The sequence below is a fragment of the Ambystoma mexicanum genome, chromosome 5q (assembly GCF_040938575.1).
Source record: "Ambystoma mexicanum isolate Mex_15411 chromosome 5q, UKY_AmexF1_1, whole genome shotgun sequence".
Lineage (NCBI taxonomy): Eukaryota > Metazoa > Chordata > Amphibia > Caudata > Ambystomatidae > Ambystoma > Ambystoma mexicanum.
Window position 1 is genome coordinate 7,796,914 of NC_090933.1, and position 12,885 is coordinate 7,809,798.

Consider the following 12,885-nt stretch of genomic DNA (forward strand, 5'->3'; position numbering starts at 1 on the left):
CACATCTCATGTTATAGGAAGGGTCTCAGGTTTGGAATGGGAAGGAGTTGGATATGACATCTCTTGTTATAGGGAGGGTCTCAGGATTTGAATGGTAAGGAGTTGGATATCACATCTCATGCTATAGGAAGGGTCTCAGGTTTGGAATGGGAAGGAATTGGATATCACATCTAATGTTATAGGTAGGGTCTCAGGTTTTTTATTAGAAACATTGAGATATCACATCTCATGTTATAGGACGGTTCCCAGGTTTGGTATTAGAAGCATTGAGATATCACATCTCATGGTATAGGAAGGGTCTCAGGGTTGGAATGGGAAGGAGTTGGATATCACATCTCATCCAATAGGAAGGGTCTCAGGTTTGGAATGGGAAGGAATTGGATATCACATCTCATGTTATAGGAAGGATCTCAGGTTTGGTATTAGAAGCATTGAGATATCACATCTTATGCTATAGAAAGGGTCTCAGGATTGGAATGTGAAGGATTTGGATATCACATCTCATGCTAAAGGAAGGGTCTCAGGTTTGGTAGAAGCATTGAGATATCACATCTCATGCTATAGGAAGGGTCTCAGGATTTGAATGGCAAGGAGTTGGATATCACATCTCATGCCATAGGAAGGGTCTCAGGTTTGGTATAAGCATTGAGATATCACATCTCTGCTATCGGAAGGTTCTCAGGATTGGATTGGGAAGGAGTTGGATATCCCTTCTCATGCTATAGGAAGTGTCTCAGGTTGGAATGGGAAGGAGTTGAATATCACATCTCATGTTATAGGAAGGGTCTCAGGATTGGAATGGGAAGGATTTGGATATCACATCTCTTGCTATAGGAAGGGTCTCAGGATTGGAATGGGAAGGATTTGGATATCACATCTCATGTCATAGGAAGGATCTCAGGTTTGGTATTAGAAGCATTGATATATCACATCTAATGCTACAGGAATGGTCTCAGGATTGGAATGGGAAGGAGTTGGATATCACATATGCTATAGGAAGTGTCTCAGGTTTGGAACGGGAAGGAGTTGGATATCACATCTCATGTTATAGGAAGGGTCTCAGGTTTGGTATAAACATTGAGATATCACATCTCTGCTATCAGGAGTGGCTCAGGATTGGAATGGGAAGGAGTTGGATATCCCATCTCATGTTAAAGGACGGGTCTCTGGTTTGGTATTAGAATCATTGAGATATCACATCGCATGCTGTAGGAAGGGTCTAAGGATTGGAATGGGATGGACTTGGATATCACATCTCATGCTATAGGTAGGCTCTCAGGTTTGGTATAAGCATTGAGATATCACATCTCATGCTATAGGAAGGGTCTCAGGATTGGAATGGGAAGGATTTGGATATCACATCTCATGCTATAGGAAGGGTCTCAGGTTTGGTATAAGCATGGAGATATCACTTCTCATGCTATAGGAAGGGTCTCAGGATTGGAATGGGAAGGTGTTGGATATCACATCTCATGCTATAGGAAGGGTCTCAGGATTGGAATGGGAAGGAGTTGTATATGACATCTCAGGCCTTAGGAAGGGTCTCAGGTTTGGTATAAGCATTGAGATATCACATCTCTGCTATCGGAAGGGTCTCAGGATTGGAATGGGAAGGAGTTGGATATCCCATCTCATGTTATAGGAAGGGTCTCAGGTTTGGTATTAGAAGCATTGAGATATCACATCTCATGCTATAGGAAGGGTCTCAGGATTGGAATGGGAAGGACTTGGATGTCACATCTCATGCTATAGGGAGGGTCGTAAGTTTGATATTAGAAGCATTGAGATAACAAATCTCATGATATTGGAAGGGTCTCAGGATTGGAATGGGAAGGAGTTGGATATCACATCTCATGATAAAGGAAGGGTCTAAGGTTTGGAAGGGTAAGGATTTGGATATCACATCTCATGTTATAGGACGGGTCTCAGGTTTGGTATTAGAAGCATTGAGATATCAAGTCTCATGGTATAAGAGGGTCTCAGAATTGGAATGGGAAGGAGTTGGATATCACATCTCAAGCTATAGGAAGCGTCTCAGGATTGGAATGGGAAGGAGTTTGATATCACATCTCATGCCATAGTATGGGTCTCAGGTTTGGTAGAAGCATTGGGATATCACATCTCATGCTATCAGAAGGGTATCAGTATTGGATTTGGAAGGAGTTGGATATCCCATCTCATGCTATAGGAAGGGTCTCAGGTTAGAATGGGAAGGAGTTGGATATCACATTTCATGTTATAGGAAGGGTCTCAGGATTGGAATGGGAAGGACTTGGATATCCCATCTCATGCTATAGGAAGGGTCTCAGGTTAGAATGGGAAGGAGTTGGATATCCCATCTCATGCTATAGGAAGGCTCTCAGGTTTGGAAGGGGAAGGAGTTGGATATCACATTTCATGTTAGAGGAAGGATCTCAGGTTTGGTATTAGAGGCCTTGAGATATCACATCTCATGCTATAGGAAGGGTCTCAGGATTGGAATGGGAAGGAGTTGGATATCACATCTCAAGCTATAGGAAGGGTCTCAGGTTTGGTATAAGCATTGAGATATCACATCTCATGCTATAGGAAGGGTCTCAGGATTGGAATGGGAAGAAGTTGGATATCACATCTCATGCTATAGGAAGGGTCTCAGGTTTGGTATAAGCATTGAGATATCACATCTCATGCTATAGGAAGGGTCTCAGGGTTGGAATGGGAAGGAGTTGTATATGAGATCTCATGCCATAGGAAGGGTCTCAGGTTTGGTATAAGCATTGAGATATCACATCACTGCTATCGGAAGGGTCTCAGGATTGGAATGGGAAGGAGTTGGATATCCCATCTCATGTTATAGGAAGGGTCTCAGGTTTGGTATTAGAAGCATTGAGATATCACATCTTATGCTATAGGAAGGGTCTCAGGGTTGGAATGGGAAGGAGTTGTATATGACATCTCATGCCATAGGAAGGGTCTCAGGTTTGGTATAAGCATTGAGATATCACATCTCTGCTATCGGAAGGGTCTCAGGATTGGAATGGGAAGGAGTTGGATATCCCATCTCATGTTATAGGAAGGGTCTCAGGTTTGGTATTAGAAGCATTGAGATATCACATCTCATGCTATAGGAAGGGTCTCAGGATTGGAATGGGAAATAGTTGGATATCACATCTCATGCTATAGGAAGGGTCTCAGGTTTGGTATAAGCATTGAGATATCACATCTCATGCTATAGGAAGGGTCTCAGGATTGGAATAGGAAGGATTTGGATATCACATCTTATGCTATAGGAAGGGTCTCAGGATTGGAATGGGAAGGTGTTGGATATCACATCTCATGCTATAGGAAGGGTCTCAGATTTGGTATAAGCATTGAGATATCACATCTCATGCTATAGGAAGGGTCTCAGGATTGGAATGGGAAGGAGTTGTATATGACATCTCAGGCCTTAGGAAGGGTCTCAGGTTTGGTATAAGCATTGAGATATCACATCTCTGCTATCGGAAGGGTCTCAGGATTGGAATGGGAAGAACTTGGATGTCACATCTCATGCTATAGGGAGGGTCTCAAGTTTGATATTAGAAGCATTGAGATAACAAATCTCATGATATCGGAAGGGTCTCAGGATTGGAATGGGAAGGAGTTGGATATCACATCTCATGATAAAGGAAGGGTCTAAGGTTTGGAATGGGAAGGATTTGGATATCACATCTCATGTTATAGGACGGGTCTCAGGTTTGGTATTAGAAGCATTGAGATATCAAGTCTCATGGTATAAGAAGGGTCTCAGAATTGGAATGGGAAGGAGTTGGATATCACATCTCAAGCTATAGGAAGCGTCTCAGGATTGGAATGGGAAGGAGTTTGATATCACATCTCATGCCATAGTATGGGTCTCAGGTTTGGTAGAAGCATTGGGATATCACATCTCATGCTATCGGAAGGGTATCAGTATTGGATTTGGAAGGAGTTGGATATCCCATCTCATGCTATAGGAAGGGTCTCAGGTTAGAATGGGAAGGAGTTGGATATCACATCTCATCCAATAGGAAGGGTCTCAGGTTTGGAATGGGAAGGAATTGGATATCACATCTCATGTTATAGGAAGGATCTCAGGTTTGGTATTAGAAGCATTGAGATATCACATCTTATGCTATAGGAAGGGTCTCAGGATTGGAATGTGAAGGATTTGGTTATCACATCTCATGCTAAAGGAAGGGTCTCAGGTTTGGTAGAAGCATTGAGATATCACATCTCATGCTATAGGAAGGGTCTCAGGATTTGAATGGCAAGGAGTTGGATATCACATCTCATGCCATAGGAAGGGTCTCAGGTTTGGTATAAGCATTGAGATATCACATCTCTGCTATCGGAAGGTTCTCAGGATTGGATTGGGAAGGAGTTGGATATCCCTTCTCATGCTATAGGAAGTGTCTCAGGTTGGAATGGGAAGGAGTTGAATATCACATCTCATGTTATAGGAAGGGTCTCAGGATTGGAATGGGAAGGATTTGGATATCACATCTCTTGCAATAGGAAGGGTCTCAGGATTGGAATGGGAAGGATTTGGATATCACATCTCATGTCATAGGAAGGATCTCAGGTTTGGTATTAGAAGCATTGATATATCACATCTAATGCTATAGGAATGGTCTCAGGATTGGAATGGGAAGGAGTTGGATATCACATATGCTATAGGAAGTGTCTCAGGTTTGGAACGGGAAGGAGTTGGATATCACATCTCATGTTATAGGAAGGGTCTCAGGTTTGGTATAAACATTGAGATATCACATCTCTGCTATCAGGAGTGGCTCAGGATTGGAATGGGAAGGAGTTGGATATCCCATCTCATGTTAAAGGACGGGTCTCTGGTTTGGTATTAGAATCATTGAGATATCACATCGCATGCTGTAGGAAGGGTCTAAGGATTGGAATGGGATGGACTTGGATATCACATCTCATGCTATAGGTAGGCTCTCAGGTTTGGTATAAGCATTGAGATATCACATCTCATGCTATAGGAAGGGTCTCAGGATTGGAATGGGAAGGATTTGGATATCACATCTCATGCTATAGGAAGGGTCTCAGGTTTGGTATAAGCATGGAGATATCACTTCTCATGCTATAGGAAGGGTCTCAGGATTGGAATGGGAAGGTGTTGGATATCACATCTCATGCTATAGGAAGGGTCTCAGATTTGGTATAAGCATTGAGATATCACATCTCATGCTATAGGAAGGGTCTCAGGATTGGAATGGGAAGGAGTTGTATATGACATCTCAGGCCTTAGGAAGGGTCTCAGGTTTGGTATAAGCATTGAGATATCACATCTCTGCTATCGGAAGGGTCTCAGGATTGGAATGGGAAGGAGTTGGATATCCCATCTCATGTTATAGGAAGGGTCTCAGGTTTGGTATTAGAAGCATTGAGATATCACATCTCATGCTATAGGAAGGGTCTCAGGATTGGAATGGGAAGGACTTGGATGTCACATCTCATGCTATAGGGAGGGTCGTAAGTTTGATATTAGAAGCATTGAGATAACAAATCTCATGATATCGGAAGGGTCTCAGGTTGGAATGGGAAGGAGTTGAATATCACATCTCATGTTATAGGAAGGGTCTCAGGATTGGAATGGGAAGGATTTGGATATCACATCTCTTGCTATAGGAAGGGTCTCAGGATTGGAATGGGAAGGATTTGGATATCACATCTCATGTCATAGGAAGGATCTCAGGTTTGGTATTAGAAGCATTGATATATCACATCTAATGCTATAGGAATGGTCTCAGGATTGGAATGGGAAGGAGTTGGATATCACATATGCTATAGGAAGTGTCTCAGGTTTGGAACGGGAAGGAGTTGGATATCACATCTCATGTTATAGGAAGGGTCTCAGGTTTGGTATAAACATTGAGATATCACATCTCTGCTATCAGGAGTGGCTCAGGATTGGAATGGGAAGGAGTTGGATATCCCATCTCATGTTAAAGGACGGGTCTCTGGTTTGGTATTAGAATCATTGAGATATCACATCGCATGCTGTAGGAAGGGTCTAAGGATTGGAATGGGATGGACTTGGATATCACATCTCATGCTATAGGTAGGCTCTCAGGTTTGGTATAAGCATTGAGATATCACATCTCATGCTATAGGAAGGGTCTCAGGATTGGAATGGGAAAGATTTGGATATCACATCTCATGCTATAGGAAGGGTCTCAGGTTTGGTATAAGCATGGAGATATCACTTCTCATGCTATAGGAAGGGTCTCAGGATTGGAATGGGAAGGTGTTGGATATCACATCTCATGCTATAGGAAGGGTCTCAGATTTGGTATAAGCATTGAGATATCACATCTCATGCTATAGGAAGGGTCTCAGGATTGGAATGGGAAGGAGTTGTATATGACATCTCAGGCCTTAGGAAGGGTCTCAGGTTTGGTATAAGCATTGAGATATCACATCTCTGCTATCGGAAGGGTCTCAGGATTGGAATGGGAAGGAGTTGGATATCCCATCTCATGTTATAGGAAGGGTCTCAGGTTTGGTATTAGAAGCATTGAGATATCACATCTCATGCTATAGGAAGGGTCTCAGGATTGGAATGGGAAGGACTTGGATGTCACATCTCATGCTATAGGGAGGGTCGTAAGTTTGATATTAGAAGCATTGAGATAACAAATCTCATGATATCGGAAGGGTCTCAGGATTGGAATGGGAAGGAGTTGGATATCACATCTCATGATAAAGGAAGGGTCTAAGGTTTGGAAGGGGAAGGATTTGGATATCACATCTCATGTTATAGGACGGGTCTCAGGTTTGGTATTAGAAGCATTGAGATATCAAGTCTCATGGTATAAGAGGGTCTCAGAATTGGAATGGGAAGGAGTTGGATATCACATCTCAAGCTATAGGAAGCGTCTCAGGATTGGAATGGGAAGGAGTTTGATATCACATTTCATGCCATAGTATGGGTCTCAGGTTTGGTAGAAGCATTGGGATATCACATCTCATGCTATCAGAAGGGTATCAGTATTGGATTTGGAAGGAGTTGGATATCCCATCTCATGCTATAGGAAGGGTCTCAGGTTAGAATGGGAAGGAGTTGGATATCACATTTCATGTTATAGGAAGGGTCTCAGGATTGGAATGGGAAGGACTTGGATATCCCATCTCATGCTATAGGAAGGGTCTCAGGTTAGAATGGGAAGGAGTTGGATATCCCATCTCATGCTATAGGAAGGCTCTCAGGTTTGGAAGGGGAAGGAGTTGGATATCACATTTCATGTTAGAGGAAGGATCTCAGGTTTGGTATTAGAGGCCTTGAGATATCACATCTCATGCTATAGGAAGGGTCTCAGGATTGGAATGGGAAGGAGTTGGATATCACATCTCAAGCTATAGGAAGGGTCTCAGGTTTGGTATAAGCATTGAGATATCACATCTCATGCTATAGGAAGGGTCTCAGGATTGGAATGGGAAGAAGTTGGATATCACATCTCATGCTATAGGAAGGGTCTCAGGTTTGGTATAAGCATTGAGATATCACATCTCATGCTATAGGAAGGGTCTCAGGGTTGGAATGGGAAGGAGTTGTATATGACATCTCATGCCATAGGAAGGGTCTCAGGTTTGGTATAAGCATTGAGATATCACATCACTGCTATCGGAAGGGTCTCAGGATTGGAATGGGAAGGAGTTGGATATCCCATCTCATGTTATAGGAAGGGTCTCAGGTTTGGTATTAGAAGCATTGAGATATCACATCTTATGCTATAGGAAGGGTCTCAGGGTTGGAATGGGAAGGAGTTGTATATGACATCTCATGCCATAGGAAGGGTCTCAGGTTTGGTATAAGCATTGAGATATCACATCTCTGCTATCGGAAGGGTCTCAGGATTGGAATGGGAAGGAGTTGGATATCCCATCTCATGTTATAGGAAGGGTCTCAGGTTTGGTATTAGAAGCATTGAGATATCACATCTCATGCTATAGGAAGGGTCTCAGGATTGGAATGGGAAATAGTTGGATATCACATCTCATGCTATAGGAAGGGTCTCAGGTTTGGTATAAGCATTGAGATATCACATCTCATGCTATAGGAAGGGTCTCAGGATTGGAATAGGAAGGATTTGGATATCACATCTTATGCTATAGGAAGGGTCTCAGGATTGGAATGGGAAGGTGTTGGATATCACATCTCATGCTATAGGAAGGGTCTCAGATTTGGTATAAGCATTGAGATATCACATCTCATGCTATAGGAAGGGTCTCAGGATTGGAATGGGAAGGAGTTGTATATGACATCTCAGGCCTTAGGAAGGGTCTCAGGTTTGGTATAAGCATTGAGATATCACATCTCTGCTATCGGAAGGGTCTCAGGATTGGAATGGGAAGAACTTGGATGTCACATCTCATGCTATAGGGAGGGTCTCAAGTTTGATATTAGAAGCATTGAGATAACAAATCTCATGATATCGGAAGGGTCTCAGGATTGGAATGGGAAGGAGTTGGATATCACATCTCATGATAAAGGAAGGGTCTAAGGTTTGGAATGGGAAGGATTTGGATATCACATCTCATGTTATAGGACGGGTCTCAGGTTTGGTATTAGAAGCATTGAGATATCAAGTCTCATGGTATAAGAAGGGTCTCAGAATTGGAATGGGAAGGAGTTGGATATCACATCTCAAGCTATAGGAAGCGTCTCAGGATTGGAATGGGAAGGAGTTTGATATCACATCTCATGCCATAGTATGGGTCTCAGGTTTGGTAGAAGCATTGGGATATCACATCTCATGCTATCGGAAGGGTATCAGTATTGGATTTGGAAGGAGTTGGATATCCCATCTCATGCTATAGGAAGGGTCTCAGGTTAGAATGGGAAGGAGTTGGATATCACATCTCATCCAATAGGAAGGGTCTCAGGTTTGGAATGGGAAGGAATTGGATATCACATCTCATGTTATAGGAAGGATCTCAGGTTTGGTATTAGAAGCATTGAGATATCACATCTTATGCTATAGGAAGGGTCTCAGGATTGGAATGTGAAGGATTTGGATATCACATCTCATGCTAAAGGAAGGGTCTCAGGTTTGGTAGAAGCATTGAGATATCACATCTCATGCTATAGGAAGGGTCTCAGGATTTGAATGGCAAGGAGTTGGATATCACATCTCATGCCATAGGAAGGGTCTCAGGTTTGGTATAAGCATTGAGATATCACATCTCTGCTATCGGAAGGTTCTCAGGATTGGATTGGGAAGGAGTTGGATATCCCTTCTCATGCTATAGGAAGTGTCTCAGGTTGGAATGGGAAGGAGTTGAATATCACATCTCATGTTATAGGAAGGGTCTCAGGATTGGAATGGGAAGGATTTGGATATCACATCTCTTGCAATAGGAAGGGTCTCAGGATTGGAATGGGAAGGATTTGGATATCACATCTCATGTCATAGGAAGGATCTCAGGTTTGGTATTAGAAGCATTGATATATCACATCTAATGCTATAGGAATGGTCTCAGGATTGGAATGGGAAGGAGTTGGATATCACATATGCTATAGGAAGTGTCTCAGGTTTGGAACGGGAAGGAGTTGGATATCACATCTCATGTTATAGGAAGGGTCTCTGGTTTGGTATAAACATTGAGATATCACATCTCTGCTATCAGGAGTGGCTCAGGATTGGAATGGGAAGGAGTTGGATATCCCATCTCATGTTAAAGGACGGGTCTCTGGTTTGGTATTAGAATCATTGAGATATCACATCGCATGCTGTAGGAAGGGTCTAAGGATTGGAATGGGATGGACTTGGATATCACATCTCATGCTATAGGTAGGCTCTCAGGTTTGGTATAAGCATTGAGATATCACATCTCATGCTATAGGAAGGGTCTCAGGATTGGAATGGGAAGGATTTGGATATCACATCTCATGCTATAGGAAGGGTCTCAGGTTTGGTATAAGCATGGAGATATCACTTCTCATGCTATAGGAAGGGTCTCAGGATTGGAATGGGAAGGTGTTGGATATCACATCTCATGCTATAGGAAGGGTCTCAGATTTGGTATAAGCATTGAGATATCACATCTCATGCTATAGGAAGGGTCTCAGGATTGGAATGGGAAGGAGTTGTATATGACATCTCAGGCCTTAGGAAGGGTCTCAGGTTTGGTATAAGCATTGAGATATCACATCTCTGCTATCGGAAGGGTCTCAGGATTGGAATGGGAAGGAGTTGGATATCCCATCTCATGTTATAGGAAGGGTCTCAGGTTTGGTATTAGAAGCATTGAGATATCACATCTCATGCTATAGGAAGGGTCTCAGGATTGGAATGGGAAGGACTTGGATGTCACATCTCATGCTATAGGGAGGGTCGTAAGTTTGATATTAGAAGCATTGAGATAACAAATCTCATGATATCGGAAGGGTCTCAGGTTGGAATGGGAAGGAGTTGAATATCACATCTCATGTTATAGGAAGGGTCTCAGGATTGGAATGGGAAGGATTTGGATATCACATCTCTTGCTATAGGAAGGGTCTCAGGATTGGAATGGGAAGGATTTGGATATCACATCTCATGTCATAGGAAGGATCTCAGGTTTGGTATTAGAAGCATTGATATATCACATCTAATGCTATAGGAATGGTCTCAGGATTGGAATGGGAAGGAGTTGGATATCACATATGCTATAGGAAGTGTCTCAGGTTTGGAACGGGAAGGAGTTGGATATCACATCTCATGTTATAGGAAGGGTCTCAGGTTTGGTATAAACATTGAGATATCACATCTCTGCTATCAGGAGTGGCTCAGGATTGGAATGGGAAGGAGTTGGATATCCCATCTCATGTTAAAGGACGGGTCTCTGGTTTGGTATTAGAATCATTGAGATATCACATCGCATGCTGTAGGAAGGGTCTAAGGATTGGAATGGGATGGACTTGGATATCACATCTCATGCTATGGGTAGGCTCTCAGGTTTGGTATAAGCATTGAGATATCACATCTCATGCTATAGGAAGGGTCTCAGGATTGGAATGGGAAAGATTTGGATATCACATCTCATGCTATAGGAAGGGTCTCAGGTTTGGTATAAGCATGGAGATATCACTTCTCATGCTATAGGAAGGGTCTCAGGATTGGAATGGGAAGGTGTTGGATATCACATCTCATGCTATAGGAAGGGTCTCAGATTTGGTATAAGCATTGAGATATCACATCTCATGCTATAGGAAGGGTCTCAGGATTGGAATGGGAAGGAGTTGTATATGACATCTCAGGCCTTAGGAAGGGTCTCAGGTTTGGTATAAGCATTGAGATATCACATCTCTGCTATCGGAAGGGTCTCAGGATTGGAATGGGAAGGAGTTGGATATCCCATCTCATGTTATAGGAAGGGTCTCAGGTTTGGTATTAGAAGCATTGAGATATCACATCTCATGCTATAGGAAGGGTCTCAGGATTGGAATGGGAAGGACTTGGATGTCACATCTCATGCTATAGGGAGGGTCGTAAGTTTGATATTAGAAGCATTGAGATAACAAATCTCATGATATCGGAAGGGTCTCAGGATTGGAATGGGAAGGAGTTGGATATCACATCTCATGATAAAGGAAGGGTCTAAGGTTTGGAAGGGGAAGGATTTGGATATCACATCTCATGTTATAGGACGGGTCTCAGGTTTGGTATTAGAAGCATTGAGATATCAAGTCTCATGGTATAAGAGGGTCTCAGAATTGGAATGGGAAGGAGTTGGATATCACATCTCAAGCTATAGGAAGCGTCTCAGGATTGGAATGGGAAGGAGTTTGATATCACATCTCATGCCATAGTATGGGTCTCAGGTTTGGTAGAAGCATTGGGATATCACATCTCATGCTATCAGAAGGGTATCAGTATTGGATTTGGAAGGAGTTGGATATCCCATCTCATGCTATAGGAAGGGTCTCAGGTTAGAATGGGAAGGAGTTGGATATCACATTTCATGTTATAGGAAGGGTCTCAGGATTGGAATGGGAAGGACTTGGATATCCCATCTCATGCTATATGAAGGGTCTCAGGTTAGAATGGGAAGGAGTTGGATATCCCATCTCATGCTATAGGAAGGCTCTCAGGTTTGGAAGGGGAAGGAGTTGGATATCACATTTCATGTTAGAGGAAGGATCTCAGGTTTGGTATTAGAGGCCTTGAGATATCACATCTCATGCTATAGGAAGGGTCTCAGGATTGGAATGGGAAGGAGTTGGATATCACATCTCAAGCTATAGGAAGGGTCTCAGGTTTGGTATAAGCATTGAGATATCACATCTCATGCTATAGGAAGGGTCTCGGGATTGGAATGGGAAGAAGTTGGATATCACATCTCATGCTATAGGAAGGCTCTCAGGTTTGGAAGGGGAAGGAGTTGGATATCACATTTCATGTTAGAGGAAGGATCTCAGGTTTGGTATTAGAGGCCTTGAGATATCACATCTCATGCTATAGGAAGGGTCTCAGGATTGGAATGGGAAGAAGTTGGATATCACATCTCATGCTATAGGAAGGGTCTCAGGTTTGGTATAAGCATTGAGATATCACATCTCATGCTATAGGAAGGGTCTCAGGGTTGGAATGGGAAGGAGTTGTATATGACATCTCATGCCATAGGAAGGGTCTCAGGTTTGGTATAAGCATTGAGATATCACATCACTGCTATCGGAAGGGTCTCAGGATTGGAATGGGAAGGAGTTGGATATCCCATCTCATGTTATAGGAAGGGTCTCAGGTTTGGTATTAGAAGCATTGAGATATCACATCTTATGCTATAGGAAGGGTCTCAGGGTTGGAATGGGAAGGAGTTGTATATGACATCTCATGCCATAGGAAGGGTCTCAGGTTTGGTATAAGCATTGAGATATCACAT